This window comes from Pygoscelis adeliae, unplaced genomic scaffold, assembly GCF_000699105.1.
Source record: "Pygoscelis adeliae isolate BGI_AS28 unplaced genomic scaffold, ASM69910v1 Scaffold25, whole genome shotgun sequence".
Lineage (NCBI taxonomy): Eukaryota > Metazoa > Chordata > Aves > Sphenisciformes > Spheniscidae > Pygoscelis > Pygoscelis adeliae.
The window spans coordinates 3,022,984-3,042,747 of NW_008824808.1; the positions used below are offsets into that span (position 1 = coordinate 3,022,984).

At 37.5% G+C, this 19,764-nt stretch overlaps 1 long non-coding RNA gene across 1 annotated transcript in view; it reads right to left on the minus strand.

The window, feature by feature from the left end:
- LOC103917074 overlaps positions 1-19,155 on the minus strand; it is a 34,713-nt gene extending 15,558 nt beyond the window's left edge. Inside the window, exons 1-4 of the long non-coding RNA XR_663613.1 lie at positions 19,008-19,155; positions 17,603-17,695; positions 521-601; positions 270-442 (exon numbers count right to left, since the gene is read on the minus strand). This is a non-coding gene — a long non-coding RNA (uncharacterized LOC103917074). The remainder of the gene's footprint in view (positions 1-269; positions 443-520; positions 602-17,602; positions 17,696-19,007) is intronic.
- Between the last annotated feature and the right edge of the window lie 609 nt (positions 19,156-19,764).

The following is a 19,764-nucleotide window of genomic DNA, read 5'->3' on the forward strand; positions in this document are numbered from 1 at the left end:
TGAGGATACTTGTTACGAAATATCATATGCTACCCAAACAAGAACTACTCAGTTTTTGTCAACTGCTTTTTAAACAACGCGACAAAGTCCGTTTCTAACAACTTCAATCACAGGATCCATAAACAGGGCTCCAGCTGCTCTAAGGGAAGATGTGACAGAAGACCCCTGCACGTTAGGCAGTGGCAGCTGAGGATGCTAGGAATTCAAAGCAGCATTCAGTGGCTTGGACACAAGCAGAAACTGAGTGAGGGTCTTAATGCTGCCATTACCGTGGCCTTCTCAGCAGCACCATTACAATCCCGTGTAACCTTCTGTCTTCCATGTCTCCTTAGGACTGAAAAGCTCTTCGTGGTGTATCCCGACTTCTACGTAAGGACCATTCCTGGTTGGGACCTCTCAGTGCTATGACTGGATGACTGTGAGTACCTTTTCCACTGGTACACTGAAATTACAAGAACATAATCTGGCTAAAAATCTTTCTGCCATTTTCTGGGTTCTGAACTAAATGAGCTCTACTCACTGAATGCAGATGTACACATGCCTCCACCACCACAGATTTGTCAGTATGTAAGTTTTTCCAAAGACTTCTCTCACCTTTATTCTGAAAGAAAAAAACCCACCCAAAAGCTAGCATATGCTGTATTAATGTAAAACCCCTAGAGGGCAACTAAGCTTCAATTTCAACCTGCATAAATATTCAGCTCCTTAACTAGTTTACAGATTATGTAAACTATTTCCTTCAACCTTGGGTTTTTTCCCCTCATTTAAAAGAAATGAATCCTTTTCATTCTCAAATCACATTACTGCTGCCTATTTAGTGTAAGTTAATCACCACTGCCCAACCAGAGACAGTTCTCAACCCAACAAAGCTCAAATGTGTGCAAAAGAGAACAATAAAGAAAACACATGCAAGGGCCTCATTTAAACAAAGACAGAAAACAAGCATATGAAAGTCTGAAATCACTTTCTTTGCATTGAAGACCTTTAACAATACGTCTTGTTTATTATTCAGCTTAGTATTAATTTATTGCATGGCATCTGTTTTCTTGTACAGCAGGCTGGTTGCAAGTCTCAGATTTATGAATTTAAGTTTATACTGTTGGGATTATTTGCTTGTTTTCCCCCACATACTAGGATTTCAGCCTTATATATCGTAAGTATTTGGGGACAAAAAAAAAGGTGATGAAACAGGAAATAAAGATGTCAAATTAGTTATGGAAAATAGTTTCATTTATTCTTCAATCTTCAACTAGAGTCTGGGCCATAAAACTAAAAAAAATCTTCATTCAGTTCCAAGTGTTCTCCCCAGATTTTAAAATTGGTAACTCCAGTGTCCAGCTGAGATCTGTTTGTAATGAAGTAGCAGGCATCAACTGCTTTTCCCCTACTTTCCACCAAATCTTGGTGGGAGCTGAAAGGCACTTACTACCCTGCCAGTCCACATCTGCACAGGACCTGCAGACACACTGGTATTTAATGTTAGAGGAGGCACTGACAAATCAATGGGACTCCCAAGCAATGTAGAAGCAACCTGAGATAGGGAGGAAGAAACCAGCTCAAAGGAACCCTTAGCAAATGCTCATAAAGCCCAAGGGTTTCTACATGGCTTTTGCAGGAGATCAAACACCCTAACAAAAATTCATAGCACAGCCATCCTTGCTTTATGCATACCAATGCAATGCCACATATGCATTGACCATGATAGTTCTTCTTCATATATGGTCTTATCCTCATTTACATGTGTGAACAGAGACTAAAAATGACTACCAGTGGAATTCACTTTACCTAACTTTAGCCACCTAAAATCTACATGTCTCACCCAAAGCTGATTCTGGAAGTGCCTTGCTCTCCTTCTTGTTGCCTTGACACAAAACAGAGAGAGAGTGTGAAAGACAGCAAGAGAGTGTGCAAGGAGTACCAGAATGCAGTTAGGTCCGACCTAAGAGATTTAAACAGGATGACTGGTTGAGGCTAGATATAACTTTCAGACGACTAGAACTGGGATGAAATGTCTCCCATCCTACATGACTTAACAAAAAATCATAAAGGAGGAGTTCAAGGAGCTGACATAAGTCTCCAAGGCTAGTGCTCCACTCACAAGTGCCTCCTCTCTGAACACTGCAGAACAGTATGAAGTAACTGCTGCCCCACTGGAGCTTTGAAAGACTGCAGAAGGGAGCAGAGGAGGGCTAGACACTGTTTCTTATTCAGATTCATCCCCTCTGATTGCTTGAAATAGAACAAGCTTTAAGTGATCATTCTGACTTTTTGCCACAAGTTCAGCCAAGGCCTAGAGACTCTGAGCACTGGAGAACTGTTAGTACAAAACCTGCCCAAAAAAAAAGTTATTGTGTAATCAGTTAGGGTTTGGACACACAAAACACTGGTTACTACTGTATCTCTTTATATGGATGCCCACAGCACATGGTAGAACCTAAACTTTAGTATACCAACCTTGCAATCAAACTTAAGACATTGACTATATTGCATTAGAAACTAGGGAGTTCCACCTGCTTCACATAAAGCAATTATAGTCACCATTACAATTTACCCTTTACGTGAAATGCATCTAAGTGGACCTGAAATTCGGTAATGCAAACACTAAACTACCTTTAAGTACTTTTAACACACTCACAGAGGTGATTTTTTTCTCCTCCTTATTAGAGTGGCTGAATGAGCTTTCAGGCAAGTCAGGTCATTGCAACTCAAACACTAGGGCAATGGAGATAAGTAATGTCAGGTCTGGAACAAACAGCACTGCACTGAGACCACTGCTTATGCCTCAGAGTGAAAATACTTTTGTGAACTACAAGCCTTGGGTAAAACCACGAGATAAGAATTAAGTTGCACTGATAGAATTGCCTGTGAAATGTTGCATCGGTTTCCTAAGTGAAACTCGTTATCATTTAGAAGAGAACATTCTGTAGTCATGCCAATCCAGCAGTTTTCCACAGAGACAATAATATATTTTTACATTTAAAAATCCAGCATGGAATCCTACCTTGCATTAACAACAGCGGTTATGAGACACTAATTAAATTCAGGTACATAAATGCATATTCAAATATGTAAGTAGTTATCTAGAAGAGAATGGAACTAGCATATTTAACTTGGGGGGGGGGGGGGGGGACACATGCCCTGTTTTCCTGAATTGACATTTAAACAGCAAGAGCAGAAGAGAAAAAGATGAGACTAGAACTATTCATCTGAATTAACTGTCTGTTGGGAGAATGCAGCTAAAGGAAAATTTGCCAACTCTGTTAAATATCTTCCTTCACAGAAGTGCAAAAATTATTTTTTGGGATTGTAATTTATGTAAGTATTCTCTGCCCAACAAGGAATGTTTCTCAAAAGTTTATGCACAGTCAATAACTAGTATTTACACGAATTTCACGGCAGAGTGAAAAGGACAGATTCCCCAAACAATATTCTGTTTTAAAACTGCTGAAGTTTCATAGTTACTCAACAGATGAAGCATATCAAAATGAACTTACACAACAGCCTTGTTGAAGCAAGAGGATTCTTTTCCACACCATTCTCACTCCCCACAAAGGACTTAAAACTTTCTCAAGCCATTTTAAATGTATAAAATAAAAAAAATTCCATTACATATACATGTATATGCTTTTTATTTTCCAACTAGTTAAATCAGGAATAGTTTTCAAAAGTACAAGATAAGGACATCTCTATTACAAAGAGAAAGCTGAAGAACCATTAGTACTATTACTCAACAGTAATGACGCATCATTAGATGTAGATAATATAAAATATTTTAAACATAGGACACTGGATAGAAGTCATTGAAGACACCTCAGAAGCTCTGAGCTGTAAGTACCCTGTTAAAGATTAATTAGTTAGCTAATTACTAATTAATTGGTACTTAAATCTTTGGTTATATAACCCCAAACAGTATACATTCTTTTATATTCTTCTTTTCCATATTCTATGGAAAGCAATGGTAAGTTTCCATTCATTAACTAGATACACGTGGAAGCCTACATTAAGGTAATAACATAGAACAGTGTCTTAAAATAATATAAGAATGTAAACATTATGGCCCGGCAGAATTTTATCCTAAACTTCCCAGCAAGCAGAAGGAATATGCCCATCTGAATCCCTGACAGTCTATGTGCTTGCCCTGCTGTACTGGGTCTCACTCAGCATGCCATGTTTCTTCAACTGCATTGACTTTTGCTTTCAAATATCTCCCTCGCTGAGGTGCTCTGCAATCTGGAAAGAAATGGAGAGGACGTTTCCTGCACATCCAAACTTTGTGAAAGCTGCATTGTTGGGGTAGGAAATGGGATGGCACACAAGACAGGCACCATCTTCTCCAGGTTACTATTCTATAGCCATACCTAGGATGGATATCATGGACAAATTACTGCTTGTGCAAAACCTGTAACACACGGGTTTTCCATATTTAAGAGCTCAATTTCTTCAGCGATATTTAGACTATACTTTTGTGATGCTTCTTGAACAATGAACAGAAAGCACACTGTAAGTTGGAGAGCTTATACACATTAAGAAGGAGCATTAAAAAAAAAACTCAGAAAACACAAAGCAAAGAAACAAGAAGAAGAAATCAGGACAGATGAGGAATGACAAAGATTATTTACACCAGAAAAAATAAAGAGTACTTTTCATCATTGGCCTTATGAATTATTTTGACTGGGCTGTCAGATTCACTGTAGAAAATTACTACCCCAAAGGCAGGGAAAAAAGTAATGGACAACAAAGTATAATATTAGAAGTTGCAGACTGTGGTCACTCTTGTTTACTGGATATAATTTTCTTCAACCTGAAAGCACTAGTTCTCCCTGTAAATTTAAGTGTAATTTTTTATGTCGTGACATTAAGGTTTTTTGTTTTAAATTCACCATGCTCCTGAAAACAACTCTGGAATCTCAGGGCCCAATACCTTCCCTAAGTAATCTCAGAGACTCAGAGGTAGAAACAGTTTTCCAGGATGGTTACTGAACAAGCCTTTTACTTTCCCTTTTCTTTTTCCCCTTTTTGCATTTTTTAGATAAAACGGATTGTTCTATTTCTTCCATTCAAAGTGCTGCTTTTATTCAGACCACTACCAGGAATCTGCCCGACGTCCGAGAACATAAATGGCTTGATATACAAAGAAAAGTTAGTTTAGACATTAAAAAACCACCAAAACTTAAAAAACCAAAAAACATTCTTTGAACAGTAAAAAACACCTAAGCATTGGAACAGCCTGTCTATAGAAGCTGCAACATTAACCAGATTACAAGACAAACACAGGCATACTAGATATGGCCACAAGAGAAGATGATGGCCCAAAGTGTCTTCTAAAAGTCCTTTCCAGCCCTGCATTCCTCTTACGCTTGATAAATGTGCCCTCCAATGCGGAAGTAATTTTCTAGAGCACTCGGGCTTGACAATCTCTTTATAGAATTGAAGCTAATGCTATTAAAGCACAGTTAGACCATTCTAGATTGCATCAAGAAGTCCTGCTTTCAGCTCTCTCCTACGTGCTTCCACATTATACACTTCCTATACATTTCCCACATATTAAACAATAGCATTCAGAAGTCATTTTTGCCAACATAAGCTGTCTCTCCATAAAATTACTTTTAAAAGGTTAGATTGACAGTCTACAGCCACAGGTGAGATTACATCTCAAGCCACACCTTTGCAGTGCTTTTTAACCAGCTTCACGAGCACCCCATTACAGCGAAGTGTATAGGATGTTTCTGTCACCAAGAAATAAAGCAAGACCTTTACCAAGCCTGGTATGCAAGTGTAATAATGAATTTACACACATAAGCAGACTGTATGATTTAGTGTTTCAAAAAGGACTATTTAAATATCTTCAAAATGTTGTTGATCTGGAAGCTTGGAAGGAATATTTAGTTTATATTGAAGAGGGGGGAAAAGAAGAATGACTAGATACTTCCTTGAGAGATTCTGGATCACAGACAGGAAGAAAGAAGGCTATGAAATGTAAGACATTATATGTGATAAAATGCATACAAGGAAACCCTGAACTTTACTATTAGAGGTGAAAAAAGGCATTTCAGACCTAAAGAAACCTGTCTTCAAACTCATTTTAGGAAAAAGGTAAGAAGGCAGATCCCTTAATACCATAATTAAAGTCCAAAATTCCCTACAACTATTTCAACTCCTTCCCAATATAGTGGATATCAAGAGAAGAATCTGTTCACTCCATCCAAGGGAAGTTTTCATGCATTGCTCTTATCTTCTTCAGAATTCCTAATGTAAGTTCCTTTCCTGCTCATTATCCCATCAGAATGATTACCTTCCATCCCTTACATGATTCCCTGCAAATCCTTCACTAGTATCCCTCTCAAATCTAGAATACAGCTGCTAAATTGTTTTTCTTGCTCCCTGATCATAAATTTAAAGCCTCATCCATACTCCAATGCTCTGTACAGCTCTAGTATTCCCTGTCCATCCCCTTTCACATCCTCTGACCAGCTCTGCAGCTCGATTCCTCATGCAAAATACTTCTCACCTTCTGTCATATGCTTACACTTCATGTAAAGGTATCTATCCTGATCTTAGGCAGCACACGTTCCAGGCACTCTTTTCTGCAAGATTCCTTTCTTCTTATTTTTGAGGGTGATAAACTCTTAAAAATAAAATTCAGAGGGATGACAATAGAGCACAAGTGTTTTATGACCTTTTATTACTGTAGCCTTTACTCCCTTCTCAAGCATCAGACCTGTAAATAGAACACTCTTCAGAGCACAGATCTCCCTACTCTTTTTCTATGCAGCACCACACAGACAACTATTGGAAAACAATTACAATAGCAACAAAACTAAATTTGGGGGTGGGAAAGAGGGGAATTATTTTCTGTTGCCATTATTAAGAGGACCTGAACAATAATGTACACAGATGTGGTTTTACGCAGCAACAGACAACATTGTTTCTACTTTTAAAAAAAGTTGTGCATTGTCAGTGTTGTTACCACAGGATCCATTAACTCCTGTATTAAAGAGTAAGTGCCAGAGGGACAACTCACTCAATTTAAGCTAAGCAATCTTTAGAACTACTGTTCCACAGGGAAAATCAAGTTTAAGATGTTTTCATCCCAAAACAGGTTGAAAATTTGAGATTTCATTAAAGAGACTCTGATGTTTCCAGAACACCAAAAATCATGAAGAACACTTAAACCACCACATCTTGTCGAAAGTGTGTTTGTTTGCCAAACTGTATTTCAACTTTAACTTGGGTTGCCCGATAAGGCCTGTGTTTCCATCCCTTTTTTTTTGACTGGCTCTGCTGACTCGTAATATTCCATGCAAGCTATGTACAACAGGTATAGCTCTCCAGTCTACAGGAAATAACGGAGATCAAAACTACAACTCTCATAATGCACTGCCTCATAAAATCCAAGCATATTAGATGAACCTGCAACTATTATTATGATTCCTGTTTAGCTCAACTGGAATTAATATGTCATTTTAATTTTTGTGATTTGGATGAGCAATTTTCTTTGGCAAATACACGTGCCAACTTCGTGCATTTGATAAAGAAGAATGGTGGACAGAATTTTTCCCCTATTACCTTACCCTGAATATCATATGTTCTTTACAAGGTCAATACACTGCTTGTAGGCTATCTGAAAGCTCACTATTTATTGTATTTCTGAATACAAAGTAGCTACTTTTTGACCAAACTAAGTTCTATTTTCCACTACTGAACCTAATGGTATCTACACAACACATTCTGACTTCAACAGTTGAAAAATAACCTATTTTCTGTGTGAAAGTAACGCCAGGGTAATATTCATAATTCATATACAACATAAATATTTATACACATGCAAAGGGAATATAACATGACCTCTTAAAAGTATTAGATTTATTTACACAAAGTGCTAACTGTGTTACTATTGAATGTAGTATCTAAGAGGGGTTCATAATCCAAAACCACAAAGCAACTACTTAAAACATCTTTAAGGACATGCAGTTAAAATAAGTTACCATAATGCACATGCACTGCCATTAACAATGCATTGCTACGTGCAACTATAATATGTGTCATGTAATACGCCAATACTCCAATACATAAGCTATGCTACCTGTAGGTTATCACCACCATCAATGAATGGATACCAAAAAACCCTACAGAATCCCAAGGATGCCCTCACTTGCTGGCAGTAAGAATGACTGACACAGAAGAATCAAAACATGTCAACTGGGAAAGAAAACTATGAGAAACAGCAAATACTGTATATAACATCTAGGAAAAGATACAAACCTGGTCTTGGTAAGAGGCTGCAACAATAACTACCCCAGCCTCCCCCTTTTGCTGGGAAGGAGAACTTGACTATGTCTCCCCTATCCACTGGCTGCTCCCCTATGGACACTCACCTCACAGACAGTCAGCAAAAGTGGTTCTCTAAAGACTGATCTAAACACCACGAAATACCTCAAGATCAGCAGCTACAGGCAAGTTTGTATTTCTCTATTTTTACAGCTTGCACCAAACCGACCTCACCAGGACCCTAAGACATAGGGCCAGCTATTCAACCTAACAGTATAGAGTTTATCAGTGGAGAACTGGAAATAATTAGAGCACATAAAAGGCAATCTTAGCTTCAAAAGAGCTAAACACTAGACATAACCCAGACAGATTCAATTCTTCAAAAGTCACAGGATATACATTAATGCTAGCTAGCATCCTTCCTGAAAGAAACAAATTTTAAGAAAGGATGTCAAAGAAGAGACTTGACACTTTTCTCATCACTGGGCAAGCTATTTCCAGGTACAGAAGTCACATGAAGAGAGAAGCAATGATCCAGATTTGATGGGGAGTTTGTCAGGGACTAATGATATGACTAAAGGGTAGAAACAACTGATGAGGAGGATTTGGATCTTAATTCCAAATCCAACACTTCCCGTGATCGAGGAAATGGTACAAAAAGACAAAGACGATTGTTTTTCTCCTTTCTTTATACACAAAGCACTTCCATTCTGCAGATGTTAAAACACTATCGATCCACAGTCTGAAAAGAACAGTTTTCCTCCTAAAACTGGATCACCAACGTAACACCGCAATATAATACTCGTATCCTGTCATAAAAGCTGCAAAAAAAGCAATCCTATTGTTCAATCTTCAGCAGTTAGCTTGGTCAGTGCTCTTGTCATGGATATTACTGCCTTGTACTACAATAATCCAAAACCATGCAGGTCTCTTCTATTTAAACCAGCATTTGTTAACATCATGTAATTAATTTATGCTATCTTAATATATTTATGCCGGACAGGGAAAGCAATTTGAAATTCAGGACCTTAACCAGAAACCAATAAAATCTCTTAACTTGCAAAAACCAAATTGAAAGACTGGACAAAACACAGGTAACCTATCAAGGTTGTAATCTATGAGCTCTGAAATACCAATATCACTTTAATATCTATACATAAAAATCTCTACCAGGTAAGAGAATCAAAATTAAGACAGTGCTTGTAGGATATGGCAACCTGGCTGAAATTGATATTCATTAGAGTACTCTTTGCATGAATAGGAGCATTTGGACTCTATGGTCTTTATCAGAGCCCCAGCTGGTAATGGTTGAAGGTTAATGCCTTACCCCATTCTGTTCAATTTTCTGTCCTAATTAGTCCTCCAAATCTATAGCTGTGAGCACCAAGTGTCTGTGCTCAAAAGAAACTAATTAATGCTAGCAAATTAGATCAAGTCCAAAGATCCAACAGCCAAACTCTTAAATGCTCCTTGTTAATAGGAAGTGTAGCTGTCAATAACTGCTGTTGGTGGCTATAATGAGGCCTCTTTCTTTCATTGAAAGTGATTTCATTTCTCTTTGTCCTTGTAAAAGCTGTTCCATTCCCTAATAAAAAAATAAAAAACCCCACACAACTAAGTTGCACTGGTAAAGCTAGCAGTCTGACCAATTTCTTGTCATCAGCTGGGTTGAAATGACATAGAGGGGGGAAGAAAAAAATAAAAAAATCAAATAGGGTAAGTCCCCTCCCTGAACATTTTCTTCAAAGTCCTAACACTAGTTAGAAGACTTAAATTTCCATCACCAAGGAACACAATATGCTCTCATATTTCTTTTCTATAAAATCCCCTAAATTAGCTGAGAGTAGTTAATGCTGTAAGTATCATTAAAAAAAGACCATGAGATCTAGGATCTCATTTCTTCAAATTGTAATTTACATATAGCTGTTCTCTCCGCCCGGTTTGTTGGAGCAAAGCTCAGTATACCATAATCCCTCTAGAGATTGTATTAATTCACATAGTTAAATGTGATGATAACAAATTTTCATTGGAAATATATAGAGCTGAATCATTTTCGAAAATAAAAGCTATTATGCGCAAACAAGAACATCATATAAAAATTCAGTATCTTACTCTTGAGAAACCCTAAGCAGGGAAAAACACCTAGCAATTTATTACCCATACTAAATATAGCTGTACACTATCAAAACAATTTAAGCAACTGACAACTGCACAACATGTACAACAGTAATCTCAATAGCTTCATATAGGGTCATGGGGTCACACACAATATGACTATAATGTACTTTAATATTCAGCTAATAAATACAACAACAGAGGATAACATTCTCCTCCCTTTCTCCACCTGCAGTTTTGCTGCTGGATTGAACCTATGTTCTCTAATTATATTAACCTCCCTCTCACGAAAATGAAGTTGCAGGTAATAAGGCAGCGTTCTTTTTTCACTCTCATAAAAGAGGGCTATTCCAGTCATAAAATCTATGATTCCTTCCATGTAACCTCTCAGGCTTTCCATCAAACTCTGACCAATACGTACACAAGCACGTTTAAGCAATCTCTGGTCACAGCAGCTCAATTTAAAAAAAGTTACCAGGAGTTGTCATGTTAACTCATTGATTTTTATCAGTTACTTGATCTTTTTGCTTTGGTCAATTAGAAGATCACTGTATTCCCAGATACTCCTAAACTACATGAAGAAAAAAATTGTAAGGACTATATTTTCACAGTGAGGCAAAGCAGATGAGCAAAGTTCAGTTATAAATGGTGATTTTAGTTTTAATTTGCTTCAAGAAAGTAAGACTCATCAAAATTTTTAAATGTGAGCTGTCATGTAATTTCCCACTACTATCAGTCTTAGCATCTGCCAGTGTCAATCTCAGAACCATGACTGTAGGTACCAACAGGTTAATCCTCCCCCAGCATTCAGCAAGGGTTTGCATCAATTAACAGAACTTGGCCTGCAATACAAAGGAGAATGAGCAATACCACTGAGTAACATCAAGCTGAAATTTGCTAAGTATTTAACACATTTCATTATCTGCATTTCTGATAAGAAAGTGTACATAACGAGACTTTTCTTTGAAGAAGAAGGAATATCTAAAGGTGTGCTTGGGCATTTAAATGTGTGACATCACATGTAGTTCAATCAGAAATTTCTTTGGTTTTATGGGCCTTGATGTGTCAGGTGTAAGGGTCATGGTCTAGAGCAGGTGGCCCCTACGGGGACAGAGATAATGTCAGTGACAGGACTGTTGAGTAACTGCACATTATCAAAACTCTGGTTGACACTGGTCATGCTCTACTGTAGAGAAGCCTGCAGTAGTGTTGCATCCCATCATTTTCACTAAGTATCAACATGAGCCCTGAGGAAGAGAGAGGGCTAATGGGGAAACTGGAGAATGGGAGGAGGGTGGCTGCTTGGAAATGTCCTTTTCCAGCCACACTTTCCAAGCCATTTTTTAAAGCCTTGCCAAGTATCTTAAAGAGTTTTTTCAGCAATGTAAATCCAGTTGCCCTAATTACACACTTCCTACGGACAACAGAACCAATGTAACAGTTTGCTCCAGGGAAGGTCCTCAACTCAGCACAGGTGGAAACATCCCCCTTTTGTCTCCCTCCCATTAAAAAAAAAAGCAACAGAACAACTTGCCATCTTGGCCAAATGGGTATCTCCCACAACAAGCTTCAAATGAGAAATGGGCGCATTCTTATTTGCAGAGTCACAGGCAGGATCTGGTCTTCAATCATCCAAATTGTTTCCCTTACTTCATCACCTTCCTAATGGCAGGACCAGGCTGATTTGAACTATCCTTCCCTGTATTCACCCCAAAAAGTGTGTAGCTCAGTTTCCTACATGAACCCAGGAGCCTTACAAATGAGTCACAATTACAGAAGACATCTGCAAGTCACTCTTTGTGACCTTTAAAGGCCCAAACCCAGATCACGTATCAAGTAGTAGACAACAAAATTTAGAAGAAAAAAATTTAGAACTAAAACCCCTTGTCTCTGGAGCAAGATTGCCTTTCTCCCAGCAAAAAAATTTTTGGGGTTTTGGGAAGTGGGGAGAATTGCTTTATAATACAACAAATAGACAAAACATATACAACAAATATAATACAAAATTATGGTCTCATGACTGACTTAATGATCCAGTGCTTTCTTTTTGGGATGTCACCTTAAGACAACTTCTTCAGAGTCCAAACCCACAACCTGTCAAAGTTAGTCAGCTGTTTCTGTTTTTATTTTCCAAGCCAAGTGACCCAAAATCAAACTGAACTGAGCGTACAACCCTTAAAGTACTACTGTTTGTGTATTTCTGTCCTCAATGGTTCTTCTCTACGTAAACCCATCAAGTTAAAAATTTCAGAACTGTTAATTCTGAACAGCAGAATAAGTGCTCTTAAGAAATGGAACAAACATTTCTGTAGATATGATCAAGATCAACAACGATTTTGCTTTAAAGAAGTTTACTCAAGTGCAAATTTTATAACTGGAAATTAAAGCCAAAAACTTGACAATTTTAAAGGCAAACAGTTTGCTTAAGAAATTATTTCATAAAAGCAATGAATGAGGCGATGGCAAATAAACGCTTCTTTTAGCTACTTCAGTTCAAAAGCAGGTATTTTTATATGCCAGGACACACTCATACAGAAATACATAGATTTAATATTATTTCAGACAAATTCATGCTACAGTTTCTACAAATACAGTGAAAAGTTTCTGTATGATAATGTTGTCAGGTTTTTTTGTTTGCTTGGTTTTTAGGACACTTTTGATACTCCTATAATAGCCCACAATTTCACATATATATGGTGCATGGATATTAGCACAGTAAACCCTATTTACATAATGGTCATGGAAAATGCACCAGTGTTTTGCAGAAAGCATGTTTACTCTCTTAACAAAATTACAAATATATCCATTTTCACTGAAAGTGCTTGAAAATCTTAAACACACAAATTATTCTGCAACTAAGATATACTAAATTCTTGAGAAACATACAGCACACACAAGAACTATACTGGAACAATCTGAAAAAAGTTCAAAGTAAATTTAAATAGTCTAAGTAAAATGAAATATGACCAGACACAATATTTAATTGTTCTTAAAATTGTCAGATGAACACATTTTCATGGTTATTTCATCCCTAAGCTACTCTGGTAGGCTAACACCCGAGCACAGCAACGGGTCACCCGTTTAACCATGCTAGGGAAACAGGATCACCTCTTGAGTTAACAAAACCTTTATTTTTTATTTAGTTTTTAACCCTTAGGGTTTCTTTTCCCTGGATGGCTCTTGAACACGTGCTGGACAGGCTGTCACTACTTGCATTATTAGCTCTGATAAGCACACAGCTCTAGGTGGTATAGCTGCAGGCTAAGGTAACGGACTGTATACAGATGGACCCCCGTGCCCATGCAGAGCACTATTGAATGTATAGGGGCTCCCCATAGGGACAGATATGAACCTAGCATGATCAAGTAAATTGTAAAAGGCCCATACTTGTAGAATAGCTTTGTTTCCTATATTACCAATGCATTTACCACAATTTCCTAAAGACAAAGTGAAACAAAGGTGTATTAATAGGAGTTGTTCAAACAAAATCAACATAAAGCCAAAAAATCCTACACTGAGAGCAAGTTAAATAAGTAGCTATGCCACTTAGTGTAAACAGCACAATTTCATGCACATGTGTGCACTCTGTAGCACACCAACCGGATCGCAGGAGTTTTGATTACTTAATTACACAGCTTATGTTCATAGCTTGTAATTGTTTACAGCATAAAAACCATAGCCTATTTACTCTGATTAACACCTATCCCTGTGTACTAACAAGACAAATTTATTCCAGGAATAATTTCACAATGGATTTAAGAGATGATAAATTCTTCTGTTCACAAAACTGCTTAAACTTCATTTCCCGTGGTTTGGTCTCTCCCCCTCATCCAGATTAAAAGGTGTACAACAAAATAGCTGAGCTGATGCTACCACCTTGTTTTTAATAGGGATATGAATGTGGGGTTTCCTTGTCTATTTGATCATAAAAATTGCATCAGAAATATTCAGTTTCCACCTCTAACTTCCACACAATTTGATCAAAGCTGGCTTATAGGTAACAGAGGAATGAGGGGGAGACAGATGCATCCACAAACCTCATTTTCCTAAAGATACACAACTGAATGCTACTCAGGAGAAAGAAGAAAAAAATTACAGCTTTGCCTAACACAAAAAAACCCACAAACATTTTGCTTTGAAATTTATGGAGGCAAAAACATGGAGAAGCTGCAGGGTAATGGTCCACAACTCACAGCTCAAGAATTTCCAATACTGGTTGCTGCCACAGAAAATTAAGATGCTGAAACCGAAGTCCTCATCTTACACAGAGAAGTTCAGAAGAGAAAAACAAACACACACACACACCCCCTTTGGTCTACCCCCAAAAATAGCACGCTCTCAAAATATTTTTAACTGACATCCTCTTTCAATGGCCCTCATTACTGTAATTGCTTTTCATCTTCATTTTTTTTTTTCTCCAACAAGTATAGAGTTCAAAGTAAAAATGATTCAACTATCATTCAAATGAAAAAAGGTGTATTAAGTCCTTCTGGCAGCACTGGAAGTTACCTGTTGTGATGCCACTTTCCTTTGGCAGATATTCCCAACTCTTTTCCCACTTACTCATCTCAAAATTGTTATAACACCACTCCTTTATGTCTTTTGGGGAACCCCTAAAAGCAGCTGCTTGAAAATATGCTGGTCCACTTCAACTAGACTTGACTCTAAACCTAGTGATAAATGTCTAGAAGCCTCCTTTGAAGTTTCTTATGTGATAGTGAAAGACAACAAGCTACATATCAGTGGGGGAACAATTGTTCTTCCTGCCATGGTAAAAATCGCTGAAATAATACACGCAAAACAATATGGTAACAAACTAAACCGCACTCCTTTGTCAGTATGTACTCCTGGAACATGCATAGAAGACGCTGCTGAAGATTTAAGAAACAAGTATTAGAACAAGTTACACAGTGTGGGAGGTTTGCTATGCAGCTGGATGAAAGTACAGATGTTTCTAACTTCTCTCAGCTTACGGTATTTGCATTTCAATCATGAAACGCACAGAGAACTACTTTTTTTTTTGCGAGCCAGTGAAGGAGAGATGTACCAGGGAAGACATATTCTCAACGGGAAATGGCTTCTTTAATAAAAAACAATGTTCTATGGAAAAACTGTGCAAGTGTAACCACCGATGGAGTGGCTGCTTTGACTGGAATAAAAAAATGATTCCAGGGTAAGGTTACAGAGGTAGCACCGCACACGGAACTGCTTCATTGCATCGCTCGTAGGCGAGCTATTGCAGCAAAGAAGTTGGAGCCAGGAGTGCACAAAGTGCTACAGGGTGACATCGATGTGGTTAACTTTATAAAAACAAGCCCTTCAAACAGTAGCATCTTCACCAGACTTTGTAATGAGATGGGGAGTGACCATGAAAATCTCTTGCACCACACAGAGGTTCGCTGGTTATCTCGTGGCAAAGTGCTTGAAAGAGTTGTCAAACCTTATGCATTTTTCTTTCGCAAAAAGGCAAGTGTTCCAAATTTGCTGCCCTTTTCAGCAATGACAGGTGGCTGTGAGTAGTTTGCTACCTAGCAGATATTTCCAAAAAAACCCCACACCTAATGTGTCCCTTCAAGGTGAAGGTGACGTTTTAACAGTGAGTGAGAAGTAACTGCTTTTCAAAAGAAAGTCGTGCTATGGAGAGAGCATTTTGAAAACGGATGTTTGGAAATGTTCCCCTCATTACGCGATTTGTTTGTTTGTTTTGTTGCTGAACACAGTGTGAGTGTGTCGCCTATAAAACCTCTTGTATCTGTACACTTCAAAAACACGGAAACAGAATTTTCTAACCTATTTAAAAATCTTCCAAATGAGAGTCTCAGTGGGTTTGGAACCGATTTGTTAACAATATAAACGTGCAGCACTTTCTGATTACTTTGGAAGAAGAACTAATTGACATCAGGGAAGATGGTCATTTACTAACCCAATTTCAAGAAAAACCCTTGCAAAACTTGTGGATGGGGCTGAAAAATGAGTATCGTGATTTAGTAAGTGCAGGCAACGATGCGCTTCTTCCACTGGGGTCTACGCATCTTTGTGAGGTATCTTTTACAGCTATGACACCCATTAAAACCAAGTATTCAAATAAACTGAACGTAGAACGAGACCTCTGAATTGCTGTATCACAAAGTGTTAAACAAAGATTTTTTTAAAAAATAATGAAGCGTATTCAATCATATAGCTCTCAAAAAAAAAGTAATATTTTTAGAGCAAAAAGGTTTTTGTACCATTGATAAATAACATAAAAATTATTTTAAAGTACTGTTTGTTTCACCTTTATCTCATCCTTTTTTAATTTCTATTTTTGTGTTTTATAATATATATAATATACTAGTACAGTGGTACATGTATATAATTTATAAATATATATATATATAGGGATTGCATACTCAGAAATTTTTTACTGATAGGGTGTGCAATCAAAAAAGTTTAGAGCGCACAGATCTAGATGACAAGAGGCAAGTGCCCCCTACTGAAAGCATGACACTTGTAGAGAGTAATTCTGTGGACTAATTTTTTTTTTTTCCATTCTTGCACCCCTCTTATAGCAACATTCTCGGCTAACCTGTGCGGAAGTAGCTCTACCTTTCTGGTACTTCAAAAAGTTCCAGATTTCTTCCAGGAATATATGACCAGTTGGGTGTCAGAAGAAGTGGTGATACCCAACTTTAAAGAGTTACTGTCCAGTACTCTTCAAAAGAAAATGAAAACATGCAAAAGTGGACTGCATCATCCTATTTCAGTATCTGTCTAATAATATGTGTCTGTTTATGTGCATGTATCATTAAAATATTGGGGCAGGGAAAGGATGCAGTTAGTTGGGAACATTTAAATACATGTATCATAATGAAGGAGGTCCTAACTGAAGGCTCACATGAGGCAATTCCATTTATATAAGTATCAAATATTACGTACAGGAATATAGCAGCTCTTGTGTTGCTCTGTCATCACAGTCTAGACTGCGACGTGGAAAGTTTTGTATCAATGACACTGAATTCCACAGCCCTCGAGAACAAGTAATTTTGGAAAATAGTCCATGTCACCAAGCAGACAAAGCCAACACGGCATATTTATATGCTTTACTACTGGTTTCACAGTGAACAGATAAGACGCAGATCATACATATTAATTCTCTGACTACTTGACTTCAGAAACAAGTATTATATTCAGGGCACAAAAGTGAATACATCCGATATCCCGATGAATATTTGACTCTTACCTTGCACTTTATCTGAACACAGCTCCTTGGCTCGCTCTCTCATTATTTGTGGAATCAAAACATCTTTTTCTACATGTCTCAGCTTAGAATCTTCTGCAAGAGGGGGGAAAAATAAAAAAGGGAAAAAAAAAGATTTTTTTTATCGATACATCAGAGAAAGTCAATCTACAGAAATAACACAGCGTTGTTTATATAACGTACACTAGTATACTAAAACGGTCACAAACTAGCAGCAGAAAGTACCGTGGAAGGACCACACAGACCAAAAGGCAGGAAAATCCAAGATTTAAAACTGCTCAGATACAAATATGAGCATTATCCTGAATATTTCTGTTCTGTTCAATGTGCACAATGAACCAAAAATAACGGAGAAAATTCTGGCAGCATATTCTAATTTCTGTCTTACTAAATAGAAGGTCTGCATACAGACTGCACGAAGGCTGAGAATTACTTTTATTTCAGGATACTAGTATTTTTCTATGTACATTATCTGCACAAACTGGCTTTTTTACTCACTGTCATAAAGCTGAGAAATATAGCACATATTAGAGCACAAGCTGAAATTTGTATTGCTATGTGGAAGACTTCAGTTCTTTAAAAAAAAAACCTAAGCAGCGTCTTAAATGGAGGATCTAAGAGTTTCTTCATGGAGAAATTCAACTTAACAGGAACAAATGCTGCTGTCTGAATTCTGCGCTTAAAAGTACAGCTGCAGCTTGCTTTCAGTTGTCTCAAAACAGAATTCAGTACTCTGAGTACAGCTAGTGATTTTCAATAGTTAAACAACACAGACCATTTAGAAAAAAATACTGCATTTCCAAATCCATTTTGGAAGGGATGAGAATTTATCAAGAACAGCTTTTTACTTCTTAGCTTCTGAGTTAAAAACCCTTTAAAGGATATTTGTTCAGAACATTGTATAGTTCAACACAGTTATACCAAATACCTGGTTTTCCTCCTCAAACACACTATTTATTCACCCGTTGATGTTGACATTACGCTTCAGAAAAGCATCAGCTGTGATGCTCACATTATGAAAACACTGTCAGATACACTCTTATTTTAAGACAATCATTTCATTTAAAAATTGCTTATAAAAAATTCAGATGAAATAACATAAAAGTACGACGTATTGAAATTAAGGAAAGAAGCAGAATTTAAGTTACCTACCGCTTTCAAACACTATCTATTTTTCAGAGCATCTGCAGTTACTTCTAGATCAAAAGGCAACAGAGACTAACATTTCCCTAGTCACTTCTAACTCACCATGTTTTGAAGTTTACTAATGCTATGAGGTTACATTATGAGGTTACACAGTGTTGAATCTATGGTATTACTAGGGGAATCAGGTAACAAAACAGAGGATTACAATGAGCAATATACAGAATCTGAACTAAAGACTTACCTTTCTCCTCAAAAATTTCTTACTTGGAATTTCTACAGCAAAAGAAAGAAAAAGTGTCTTCTGTAAAGACAACAAAAATACCAAACACAAATAGCCCATGACTTAGATTTGCTTCTATGCTCTGATTTTCATGACTGAGATAAAATAATTGCAATTAAATATCCTTCATTTTAACTTTCTGCAGAGTATCAGTACAATTCCGGTACTGAGCATTTATTACATTACAGACAACACAAAGCTGTCATCAAATTTTACACATGTTTTTTAAAAAGCGGGACAAATCAGTTCAGCTGCATGACATGGCACAAAACAGCACCAGCAAGCTACGTGCCTCAGCTCTACTTTGAACTTCAGTCAAAGCAAGCTGGCACTACTGCAGTCCTGCCTCTCCCGATCCCTGCAACGCTCTTTCCCCTCTGCCCAAACAGATGTGCTCTGCAGCCCTGTGGTGAACTGAAAGGGGAAGTGAATTTGGTTTAAAGGTAAATAAATTTCTTGTCAGGCAATTTTTCACCTAGATAAATTCTCCAATCAAGTTCACTATATAACTGCATAAATGGCCCATGAGAGGGAACTGTGTGAGACTAGGACAAGAAGGAAGTCTGAACTGTCATGAGCACCACTGGCCCAATTATAGCCTAAGCTTCCCCCGCTTTTTTTTAAATTGGTTATACTGGTGCTTAGAGTAGGCAGAAACTAAGCCCATCTATGAATGTGGATACAGAGAAGCAAGTGGGTTGCTAGCTGCCACCAAAAG